Consider the following 12,295-nt stretch of genomic DNA (forward strand, 5'->3'; position numbering starts at 1 on the left):
TCTTTTAATATAAAGTTTTCAAATGCTTGGTATTCACACCTAGGGCTCACATGGTTGCGCAATTCTAAGGATCATGGTTCACTTCGTGTAGAGTTGTCTCCAGGAGGTGATATTGACATACATTCCAACAAGGAGCAGGGTACCCTGAAGTTCAGGATCCCAAGCCCCACATCCCACACTAACACAAGGCCAGTCAAATGCACAGCCAAGGGGCTGGCATCATGGGCTGAAGTGACGCTGGTCTACACATTTTTGGGAAGCAGGTTGGTATTTTTATGTTATAATTTGTCATAAATTTAATGGGCAAAAAGCAGTATGTTGGTGTTTTACTTTATAGTTCCCATAAGTTTATTTGCTATTTATATTCTTAATGAATTTCCTGTTCATTATCATTAGCTTCTTTTTTATAGGATTTCTTTCTTCTTTCTTCCTTATATCTTTCCTTTCCTTTTTCTTTTTCTGTTGATTGGCAACATTTTTAGAATTTTAACCTTTTGTCTCTTACATGTTTCAAATAATTTCCCCAGTATCATTCATGGTTTAACTTTGTTTTCAGAGTCCTTTACCGTAAAGAAATTTTACTTTTTTATATATCAAGTCTGCCAAACATTATCTTCTTGACACTGTTAAAAATTCAGATGGCTTTAAACACCACACAGATAGATACAAATAAGTGTAGTGGTCCAGAAGAGGACTGGGTGAGCTAGAAAGCAATTTTTTTGTTGTTGTTGTTGTTGTTGTTGTTGTTGTTGTTGTTGTTGTTGCTATTTCTTGGGCCGCTCCCACGGCATATGGAGGTTCCCAGGCTAGGGGTTGAATCGGAGCTGTAGCCACCGGCCTACGCCAGAGCCACAGCAACACGGGATCCGAGCCGCGTCTGCAACCTACACCACAGCTCACGGCAACGCCGGATCGTTAACCCACGGAGCAAGGGCAGGGACCGAACCCGCAACCTCATGGTTCCTAGTCGGATTCGTTAACCACTGCGCCACGACGGGAACTCCATAGAAAGCAATTTTTTAAATAGCAAACAGACATCACCGATTTAAACAAAGGGGGAACTCCCTAGATGATGGTCATGGCCAAGCTGGTTTTCATGTGCTCCCAGAGCTCTAGCCAAGGTGCCATAGGCCTTGATGGAAGGGTATGTGCCATCATGCTGGGCTTGGGGACTTCCTCAAAAGCACAAAGAAGCTCTGGAAGGCATGTTAATGGCTGAATGGTAGAAGGTGTGACTTGCCCAGGTTGGGGGTGCCATTTCTCACATGTCTACCTTGGTGCAGAAGTACTTGTTCGACCAGTTTCGATGCTTGGATAGCAAGTAGTGCAACATGAAGGCAGCTCATCAGTAAATATCTCTAGACACTGAGAAATTACACTGAAATCTGTTTGTGGTGATTATGAGTAAATACTTTATTTTCCTTCTTTTTTATACCCGCTCTTCCATCCTTTGCTGAGCTAATCTCTACTCCTTCCCATCTCATCTTAAGACTTCCCTTATGTTTCTCTGACTTTCCCCTCTCTACCTCACCCCCTATCTACTCTAATGTTCCTCATATGCATTCCCATAGCAAAATGCACTTTCCATTTCATGGCATTTACCACTTCAGAAGATAATCATCTTTTCACTTTGTCTACCTCTCTAACTATATCACACACTACTGAAGGCAGCCGTCTTGTTCATTATTATATTCCCAGCACCTAGCCCAGCACAAAGTAGAAGCTAACATTTATTTGTGGCATGAAAGAATAATGTGTGTATGACTCTATAGGAGGTACTGTATCTGCCTCATGTTTTCATTCTGCCAAAGAATTTACAAGGAATGCTGGATTAAAAGTGGTCTTCCAGCCTGGGCCAAGAAATGCCTTCTGGTTAGACAGTGACTCAGCCAATGTCTCCAAAAGAAATCTGAGAACTTTGAAAACAAACATGTGGTTATTTGAATCTATCTCCCTGGCAGCTGGGGAGAGCTCAATTTTTATTCCAGAAGATTTTACATATTACTCCTATTGTTTATTTGTTTTTGTTTTTGGTTTTTTTTTTTTTTAACTTAAAAAGGAATGAAATCCCTAACATGGGACACAAACTGCTAAACAACATCAAGGGGTGGAGGTAGGAGGAAGAGATGGAAATAGAAAAAAACAGTGAAAATAAACTGGATAAAACAGCATTTCAAAACACATTCTTATTCTGAGGCAACAGGGAGTTGCCTGGCTCTGGTTCTCATGATGTAAAACATTTGACAAACTTGTTGATCTTGAGAAAAAAAATAAAAGCAACTTCTTGATTTGAGTTTAGACGTTTTCTTAAATATCAAGTAGAAAACAAAATATTATTTTTCCTTCTCCTCAGCAGGGATCTCAGACAAAGAGAGAATGAAAATTAATCTCCTGGGGTAGACCATGATGGGAAATAATATGTAAAAAATAATGTATTAAAGAAAATGAAAATTTTTAAATTCTGATATTTAGTTTTCATAAATAGAATTTCACTGTATAGGCTCAACAAAAATACTAGGAAACAGCAAGATTGGGTGAAGAAAACACCAGCTTCATAATAAAAAGGAAAACTTTAAATGTTTGTTTGGTTTAGGGGTTTCTTATTTGTTTGTTTTGAGGTGTTTTTGTTTTTGTTTTTGTTTTTTGCTCTTAGGGAGGAAAAAGTGGTTCCTCTCTATCTTAGTTGAGAAGTTACTACGAGAGGCACTTCAGGGGTATCTGTGGCGCTAACACCTTCCCATTCTCTCCCTACTCACCCCCACCATGGGCACATACCTGCCTCCACCACTGCCCCACAGGGAGGATGAATCTCAGGGACATGTGATGCTCCTTCCCTGACCACAGCTGCCCGAATCAGGGCCACATCTTCCCCCCACTATACCAATCAACACATTCTTTCCATTTGAAGCAATAGACAGACACTGAAGCCAGTGTGACTTTAATCCATCCCCCTTCACAGCTAGAATAAATTTTTTTTTCCAGGTCCACACCCAAGGCACATGGAAGTTCCCAGGCTAGGGGTCGAATCAGAGCTATAGCCACTGGCTTATGTCACAGCCACAGCAAGGCCATATCTAAGCTGTGTCTGAGACCTACACCACATCTCGAGGCAATGCCAAATCCTTAACCCACTTATCCAGGCCAGGGATTGAACCCACATCCTCATGGATACTAGTCAGATTCATTTCCGCTGAGCCATGATGGGAACTCCCTAAAATAAATTTCTTTGAATCGCTAACTTCAATACCATTCCACTGTAATATAGCAAAGAAATAAAGAAGAGGGGGGGAGAAAGTGAGAAGGAGAGAAAAGAAACATACTAAGGATTTCCATGAGTTGAGATAAATGTACATTAACACCAGATAAGTCCTCAAAAAAAGCAATTCCATACATTTTGGACTACTGAAAAGTGAAATTTCATTATTAGGATTGAGTAACTATAGATTCTGAAAAATATGTACTGCAAAGTAATTTATTGGTCTTGAAATTCTTGAAATGGTTTCATAGCTTCAGTCAGAAAATTTGCATCGTGTCAGTCAGTCATTACAAAATTATCCATGAATTTTGGGAGTTCCCATCGTGGCGCAGTGGTTAACGAATCCGACTAGGAACCATGAGGTTGCGGGTTCGGTCCCTGCCCTTGCTCAGTGGGTTAACGACCTGGCGTTGCCGTGAGCTGTGGTGTAGGTTGCAGACGCGGCTCAGATCCTGCGTTGCTGTGGCTCTGGCGTAGGCCGACAGCTACAGCTCTGATTCGACACCTAGCCTGGGAACTTCCATACTCCGCGGGAGTGGCCCAAGAAATAGCAAAAAGAAAAAAAAAATTATCCATGAATTTTGAATGTAAGTATAAATCCAGACAGAAAAAAAATGAAATAACTCATTTTTTGAAGAATATGGAATAAAACAAAACAATAAAGCCATTTCCAAGAGTATTTACTTATTTTTAATATAAAAGTTCATTACTAGGTAATGACATGGTAGACTTAATCAAATTCTAGGTAAGGAAACATGATTAATTACCGAAACTATACTCATTTATTCAAAATCACCTATTGAAATTTGCTATATGTCAGATCCTCCAGTAGGCAGGGGGAATACATCAATGAAAATAGACAAAAATCCCTGCTACTTAGAGCTTACACTCTAAAGGGGGAAGAAAATTTAAAAAAATTAGTACAATACACACCATAATCTGTTATATGGTAGTAAAGGTGACATAAAAATGAGTGAAACAAAGAAGGGGATGGTCAGGGAAATCCTCAATGAAAAACTTACCTTTGAGTAAATATGCCTTTAAATTTGTCTATAGTCTAAAGTTTATCTACAGTCATGTTTTAAATCAACATGATGAACTGAAGTGATACTTATTTCAGGGAAATAAATTTACTCCTAGGTAAGAGTCAATTTTCTGTCCCTAGTGGGAGTAGATCTTCGATATGCTGTTACCAAGGCTTTGTCATCTGGCAAATGCCACCCAAGTCCTAACTACTAGACTCTCTCAGACAGAACTAATCATGCTTCCTTGTCTGATGTCGCCTCGCTGTGTACAGACCTCTACAATATACTAGGCTTACTTCCCTAATAAACTACAGTCTCCTGGAGGGTTTTTTTTGGTTCTGTTTCCCCAACATAGAGCACAATGACTTATTCATCATAGTCAGTCATTAATTTCTTTTTAACTGAACAGATGTACAGATCCCAAAAGCAAACAGTAAACACAATTATAAACCACCTCTCTTGGTATTGGCTAGATTATTGCTGAACAAAAGGATAGGGCATTCTGGCCTATAAATCCTTCAAGGGCTTCTCATGGCCAACAGGAAAAATATTCAGAGATCTTAGCTGAACATTCAAATCCTTCAGTGGCCAGGTCTTGCTCACTTTCCTAGCTTCCTCTCCCACCAACACTGCACATTTTCCCTACTATAGTTATGCAAACAGGCTTATTGTACCTTGACAGCCTGAGCTTCTGCTGAGGCTGTTTCCTTTGCCTGAAATTCCTGTTCTCCTCCTGTGTGTGATAAATTCCTACTCATTTCAAGAATCTGTTCCAGCTTTTTTTCCCCTGATTTCCTCAGGTAGAGTCAGTTACGCTTTCCTCCTAACCCCATGTTGCCTTTTCCAATCCTCAGCTAAAATATTTATCACATTGTGGTTTAAGTGTTTCCTTGTCTACCTCTCCACTTGACTGAGAGTTCCTTGAGATTGGAGACAATTTCATTCTTCTTTGTACCTCTGGTGGGTAACAACAATGCCAGGAACATGGTAGTTAGTTAAAAATCTTGATTGAGTGAATGTTGAACAGATTTTAAATATTTGCTTAAGAATATTCAGCAAGGTACTGTCAAAGATAAGAAAATGAGTGCCTAGTGTACTTGTTCCAATATGGGTACCACTCTGCATGTTGAGTTGTGACCCACATTCCAAAGTCATACAAATCTAAACCAGGCACATCATTTGTCTAAGAAGGAAGGATCTCCGAAATCCTTGGTAGTAGAACATGTACATAGCATGAGATATTTCACATAGCATTAAGATTTAAAATACAGGAGGTCCCGTCATGGCTCAGTGGTTAACAAATCCGTCTAGGAATGATGAGGTTGCGAGTTCAATCCCTCGCCTTCCTCAGTAGGTTAAGGATCCAGCGTTGCCATAAGCTGTGGTGTAGGTTGCAGATGAGGATTGAGTCCTGCGTTGCTGTGGCTCTGGCATAGGCCGGTGGCTACAGCTCTGATTGGACCCCTAGCCTGGGAACCTCCATATGCCGCGGGAGTGGCCCAAGAAATGGCAAAAAGACAAAACAAAACAAAACAAAAAGATTTAAAATACATTCAAAATTAGCAATGTGAATAACTAGTGGAAGAACTTAAGCAAGTGGGATTTTTTCTTTGTTTGTTTGTTGGGGAGTATATGGAATTTCCCAGCTCTTGGAAGTTCCCAGGCCCAGGGAGTGAATCTGAGTTGCAGCTGCAACCTATGCTGCAGCTGTGGTGACACTGGATCCTTTAACCCACTGTGCAGGACTGAGGATTGAACCCGTGCCTCCACAAGGACCCAAGCCACTGCAGTCGGGTTCTTAACCCACTGCATCGCAGCAGGAACTCCAAGCAAGTGGTTTTAACTGGAGACATTTGGCAATGTCTGGAGCTATTGGGGGGGTGGGGGTGGGGTGTTACCATATGGGGGATGGAGCTGCAACTGGAGCTTAGTGGGTGGAGGCCAGGGGTGCTGTTAAACATCCTACAAAATGCAGAACAGCCTCCCACTACAACAAATTAGTGAGTCCCAAATATCAATGGTGCAGAGGTTGTAAAACTCTGACCTAACCCTTTCACCTCGGGAATTATAATTTTTTTCTACAAATTACTATAATGACATTGATAGCTATGATGGGCTCTTATGTAGATATGACTGCCTCCCTAGTCAACTGCTAGGAATGTACAACTTCTAACAGTAATTGTAAAATGTTGTACTCTGAACTGAGAGAAACGTTGATCCCAGGGAAAAGGGAAGGGCTGGGTTTTCATGTTCCACATTTGATCAACAGCAATTTGAACTCTGCTAAAACAATTAGATGATAATAATCATCATATTCAATCTCAGAAACATTTGGATGAATTATTAATAAACATTAATCAAAGTATTACTGCTGATAAAAATGAATGACGACTTTGGAAAGAACCGCTTGACTACTTAGCAACAAGATTACCAACCTTTGTAACATTTTAGCAATGCATAGAGCACTAGAGTAGTTTAAAGATAAGGAAGCACATCAAAGCAGAACAAGAAAATCTGAAAATACTCCAAATGATGACACCTAAAGGTTAACTAACTAGTCACCCAGACCCCAGAAATATGTCAAGAATCTGGTGAGGGTGGCAATACTTGAACCCTATCACTTTATTCTGGTGACACAATAGCAATGTGCTACAAAAGCAGAATTCCACTTCTACCTCCAACTTCTTTTTGACCATATATTTGATTGTCTAGAGGTGGTCTCCACTTAGATTTCCCTTTGACAAACAAAATACAACACCCACAAACTGAGCTTGTCATTTTCCCATAATAAAATGGAAACTCCATTATTTTCAATGGCTTCACCCAGCTTCTGAGTACCTGGGCTCACAATCCTGGAGTTACCTTACATTTCGTTATTTTTACTTCAGCCTCATCATCCAACAAACCTCTGATTTGTGTCATGCAATGCCTTTTGAATTTGGTCCTTTGCCCCATTTATTCTCTTTTATGTTTGCTCTTAAAGCACTACCTTAATCCAGGTCCTTATTTATGCGTAGGTTTTTATAACAACATTGGATGGCCTCCCGTCTTATTGTCTCCATAATCCACTGTTTCACATGTTATTGTAGTAACAACCACCACCACAATACTAATGACAATGCTAAACTGCTGTGGCTTGGGGGCTTATAGCTCAAGTTTTGGAGTCAGACTGCCTGGATTTCAAACACTTAAGTATATTAAGTCATTTTAATCCTTGTGATAACCAGTAAAGCAGCTGCTATGATTATCTTCATTTTACAAATGAGAAAACTGAAACGTAGAGGGTGGAAATCACTTACCCAAGGTCACAAATTCTAGCACTGAGCCAGGATTTGAATTTGCAGTGTGTGTGACTCCATAGTCTGAGCCCTAACCAGTGTGCTCCCCTGCCCATCCTCCCAGCCTGTTATTACCTAGGACTTGCTGTGCCTTATATCCATATCATGAGGCCACTCTCCATATATCTGGATCCTATGAACCCAACTCATTTTCTCTTTTTGAATTACTTTTGCACATAAGAGACTAGGTCAAAAGACTAGTTATCTTTATTTTATTTTGTGAGAAAGACTAATCACCTTTATTTTATTTGTATATGGTAGTGAGTGTTTTATAATTGTTATTGGCAATACTCCATTTGTTTATATTTAGTCTCCTCACCTGGGTTTAAGGATTTTTAGAACTTTGTTATTCTACATTCATCCAAAGTACCTACTATAACACCCATGAGTATTAAGTGCTTTAAGACTAATCTTTTAATTACTTACATGAAAACCTTTTACAAATAAAAAATGAATTTAGGTGAAAACCTAATTCTAGGTTTTATTATGAATATAAAAATCAATGGACTATTTCTTAAAAGATAATCAAAGCAAGCTGGATTTGGAAGACCTTGAAAATAGTAAAGTCTCACAGCTTCATTTATTAATGCCAAATACAAGGGCTGAAAAACCAAAAGTGTTATTTCCCCAATTAGTATAACTGGCCTAATCATTCCAGAATACTGCCTATCTTGGTGCATAAAAGCTTCCAGTGCTTTCAGTTCCATGTGACATTGAAATTGTAAGCTAGATCAGAAGTCAGCAGTCATGGATGGTTCTTATCTTTTGTACAAAAGCAGTATTTGACCAAGAGTCCTGGGGAGAATAGAGACTAACATTATGCTTCCCTGAGTATCTCTTTCACCACTATGGCCACCATGTAGAAATCTTTCATTGGAATAAGAGCTGAAACCTGTCATTGTCACAGGTCTCTGGTTTAGCTTGTCCATATTCAGAGAAGGGAAAGAGACAAGAGGCTCAACTCACCAACAGATGTAAGCTCAGACTTGTTCAGTGCAGTTCACTATTTATCTGACTTGTGTACCCAGAAGATACCGGACTCACAGGAACTTGATTTGGTGAATTAACAAATGGGTTCAGAAATTTACATTCTCTTTACATAACAGTAATGACAACAATAATATCTATCATTTACTGCATTGACAACATAGCATGGCAGTTACATACCAAGTCTCTAGAGTCAGATGGCCTGCGTCCACACACCAGATGTTTGTCCTTGGGAGGCTTATTCTCAGACTCCCAGTTTCTTCACCTGTAAAGTGGACCTAATTATAGTAACTACCTTCCATAGAACTTTTGAAAGGATTAAGGTCAAAAGCAATGTTACACATTTAGTATAGTCTTACACGTTTTAAGTACACTAATCATTGTAGCTATTTTTGAGTACCTACTCAGTGTCAGGCATCACACCAGGGTTTCTCACTCTCAGCGTGATTGACATTTTGAGCCAGATAAATTCTTTGTTGTCTTGTGCCTTGTAGGATGTAGCCCATCCCTAGTTATACCCATCAGATGCCAGAACCATCTCCACAGGCATGACAGCCATAACTGGAGAGCGAAAATCAGTCATGCTGATTGAGAGCCACGGCACTAAACTGAGCTCTTTACAAATATGTTGCTGAGGGAGTTCCCGTAGTGGCTCAGTGGTTAACGAATCCGACTAGGAACCATGAGGTTGCAGGTTTGATCCCTGGCCTTGCTCAGTGGGTTAAGGATCCGGCATTGCCGTGAGCTGTCGTATAGGTTGCAGACGCAACTTGGATCCCGAGTTGCTGTGGCTCTGGTGTAGTCCAGCGGCTACAGCTCCGATTGGACCCCTAGCCTGGGAGCCTCCATGTGCCGCTGGAGCAGCCCAAGAAATGGCAAAAAAAGACAAAAAAAAAAAAACCGATGTTGCTGATTCCTCAAAATACTCTGACAAGGTAGCATGCCAATGATATTATCTCTATTTTATGAGTAAGGAGATGGCAGCTCAGAGATATTAGCATCTTGCCCAGGGTGACTCGACCTGCCCAGGTTCGGCTGACTCCATAGCCTTGATCATCCCTTATGCCTCCCTCATGTAGGTGATGGATTATCTTTATGCTTATCCCTTGGCTTTCTCACTCACCAAAGCACTTCCTATAAGTAGAGTCCACAGGAGGACCTTCAGAGGATAATAGTGAAGCTGAACCTCAACTCCACAGAGTCATAAGTTTTCCTCAGGAATCCTTATCTCATGCCTGTAGCCTTTGAACCACAGTATTTCTAGCAGAGCAGCAGATTTTTGGTAAATCCCATCTGGAGTGGGTAAATAGGCAAAAATGACATTACTCTAAAAACACACTCAAGAATGTGAACTAAAACTTTATAAGGCCTCACGTTTAATTCCTCCCATTCCCTCAGTTTCTCTAAGTCCCTCTCCAAGTAATACGCATGCTTTTCCATTCAGCTTCTTTTTGTTTCTACCAACTTCATCTCATCCCTGGCCCTCATTAGGTACCAGCCCAAATTGTTTCTGTGGCCTCACACAACCACGCCAGTTCTTTGAGCATCCTGCTGCCAGTCTATCCCATACCACCTAGAACCTTAATTTAACTCTCTGGTATCAGCTAGAGTTTCATGTTTGTCCAAATGGATTATATAATTCTGTTGCATGCTGGTAACATATCCCACACTTATGGGCTATGCTCAGAGAAGATCCTCAATGAGTCCTTACAAACTGACTCCATGGAAGCCTTCTGCTGCTTTTGGAATAGAGGCAGGGCTTCACAGAAGTGTGCACCCCTTATCTTACCTTGACATCTGGGACTCCACCCTGAAGAGGTCACCTCATATGGTTCACTGCCATTCAGGGACACCATTGTCAGCACACTTGCCTTCTGCCAACACATTTCCAAGAAGCTCTCTGTTGGCCCTTCACTTTCAAAACACCTGTAAATCAACTAAATGTCAATAAAACTGAAACAACAACAACAACAACAAAAACCTCCTAAAACCTCCTAGTCTCCTTTTCTTATCAGCACACCTTGAATTACTCCTGCATCATGGTCTTTGACACCAACATTCTTCCTTGGGAGTAAACCCAAATCACCATGCTGAAGTTAGCTCTTTATGGCCTCTTTTCTGGCATCTCCGGAAATGGAAACTATGACATCATTTAAGCCAGTGATTCCCAGACATACCGGAGGATAAAAGCACTTGAGTGCTTATTAAACAATTCGACTCCTGGGTGCCTCTTCTGACCTACTGCATAAGAACATCCAGGATATGGGCCTAGGAATTGGAATGCTTAACAAGCATCCCAGGTGATTCTCCTGATCTTAAGCTACTAGGTAGTACTTTACCAGCTGATCTGATGAGATATTCAGGCTTAGTTGCCAATGAGAAATTAGGCATCCTAGAGAAAGAAATCATTGATTTCAGGGACTCATCAACATTCTTCCTTACCAATTCCATTTTGCCAGCTATCAATATAAGAAAATGTGTTCTACTAAATGGACAACTAATATAGAAACTAACTGTGTGATCTTGAAGAAGTCACTTAACAACTCTGAGCTTCAATTTCTCATTTATAGAAAAGAGGAGAGCTGGGCCAAATGGGTAGTTCTCTTTCATGGATGAACATTAGAATCATTTTGGGGAGTTTTTAGAATATACCAACCCCAGGGATTCTAATTTAATTGGTCCAAGGGATTATGTTATGTAATCGAGGTTAAAACAAAGCAAACTGGCTGATTTTTTTTTTTTTTTTCCTTTTGGTCTTTTTAGGGCTGCACTCATGGCATATGGAGATTCCCAGGCTAGGGGTTTAATCAGAGCTGTAGCCACTGGCCTACACCCACAGCAACACCAGATCCGAGCCGGGCCTGCAACCTACACCATAGGTCATGGCAACACCAGATCCTTAACCCACTGAGTGAGGCCAGGGATTGAACTCGCAACCTCATGGTTCCTAGTCAGATTCATTCCCACTGCACCATGACAGGAACTCCTCCAAGTTGGCTGATTTCTAAGATGCCTTCCAGGAGTTTCCGTTGTGGCTCAGAGTAACTAACCCGACAAGTATCCATGAGGATGTAGGTTTAATCCCTGGCCTCACTCAGTGGGTTAAGGATCCTGTGTTGCTGTGGCTGTGATGCAGGCCAGCAACTACAACTCCGATTCAACCCCTAGCCTGGGCATTTCCATATGCTGCAGGTGCGGCCATAAAAAGGCAAAAATTTTTAATAAAATAAAATAAGAGGCCTTCCAGCCTCCAAATAACTTCTTTTTTTTTTTTTTTTTTTTTTTTTTGGTCTTTTTGTCTTTTTTGTTGTTGTTGTTGTTGTTGCTATCTCTTGGGCCGCTTCCGCGGCATATGGAGGTTCCCAGGCTAGGGGTTGAATCGGAGCTGTAGCCACCGGCCTACGCCAGAGCCACAGCAACGCTGGATCCGAGCCGCGTCTGCAACCTACACCACAGCTCACGGCAACGCCGGATCGTTAACCCACTGAGCAAGGGCAGGGACCGAACCCGCGACCTCATGGTTCCTAGTCGGATTCGTTAACCACTGCGCCACGACGGGAACTCCTTTTTTTTTTTTTTTTGGTCATAACTTCTTGATTTAATACCATTTTTTTAATTCTCATGTCAACTCCAGACATTTATTTCATGCCATAAAAAAAAACACTCTTTTTTTACTCCACTCTTTCCCA

General features: G+C 40.9%; 1 long non-coding RNA gene across 1 annotated transcript in view; it reads right to left on the minus strand.

The window, feature by feature from the left end:
* LOC146396043 (uncharacterized) overlaps positions 1 to 12,295 on the minus strand; it is a 152,683-nt gene that overhangs the window by 41,544 nt on the left and 98,844 nt on the right. Inside the window, exons 2-3 of the long non-coding RNA XR_014829393.1 lie at positions 10,396 to 10,532; positions 8,787 to 8,871 (exon numbers count right to left, since the gene is read on the minus strand). This is a non-coding gene — a long non-coding RNA (uncharacterized LOC146396043). The remainder of the gene's footprint in view (positions 1 to 8,786; positions 8,872 to 10,395; positions 10,533 to 12,295) is intronic.

The sequence above is a fragment of the Sus scrofa genome, chromosome 15, assembly GCF_054392235.1.
Source record: "Sus scrofa isolate SSC_HxYL_T2T_F1_AM1 chromosome 15, Sscrofa_HxYL_maternal_Yorkshire_Landrace_v2.0, whole genome shotgun sequence".
Lineage (NCBI taxonomy): Eukaryota > Metazoa > Chordata > Mammalia > Artiodactyla > Suidae > Sus > Sus scrofa.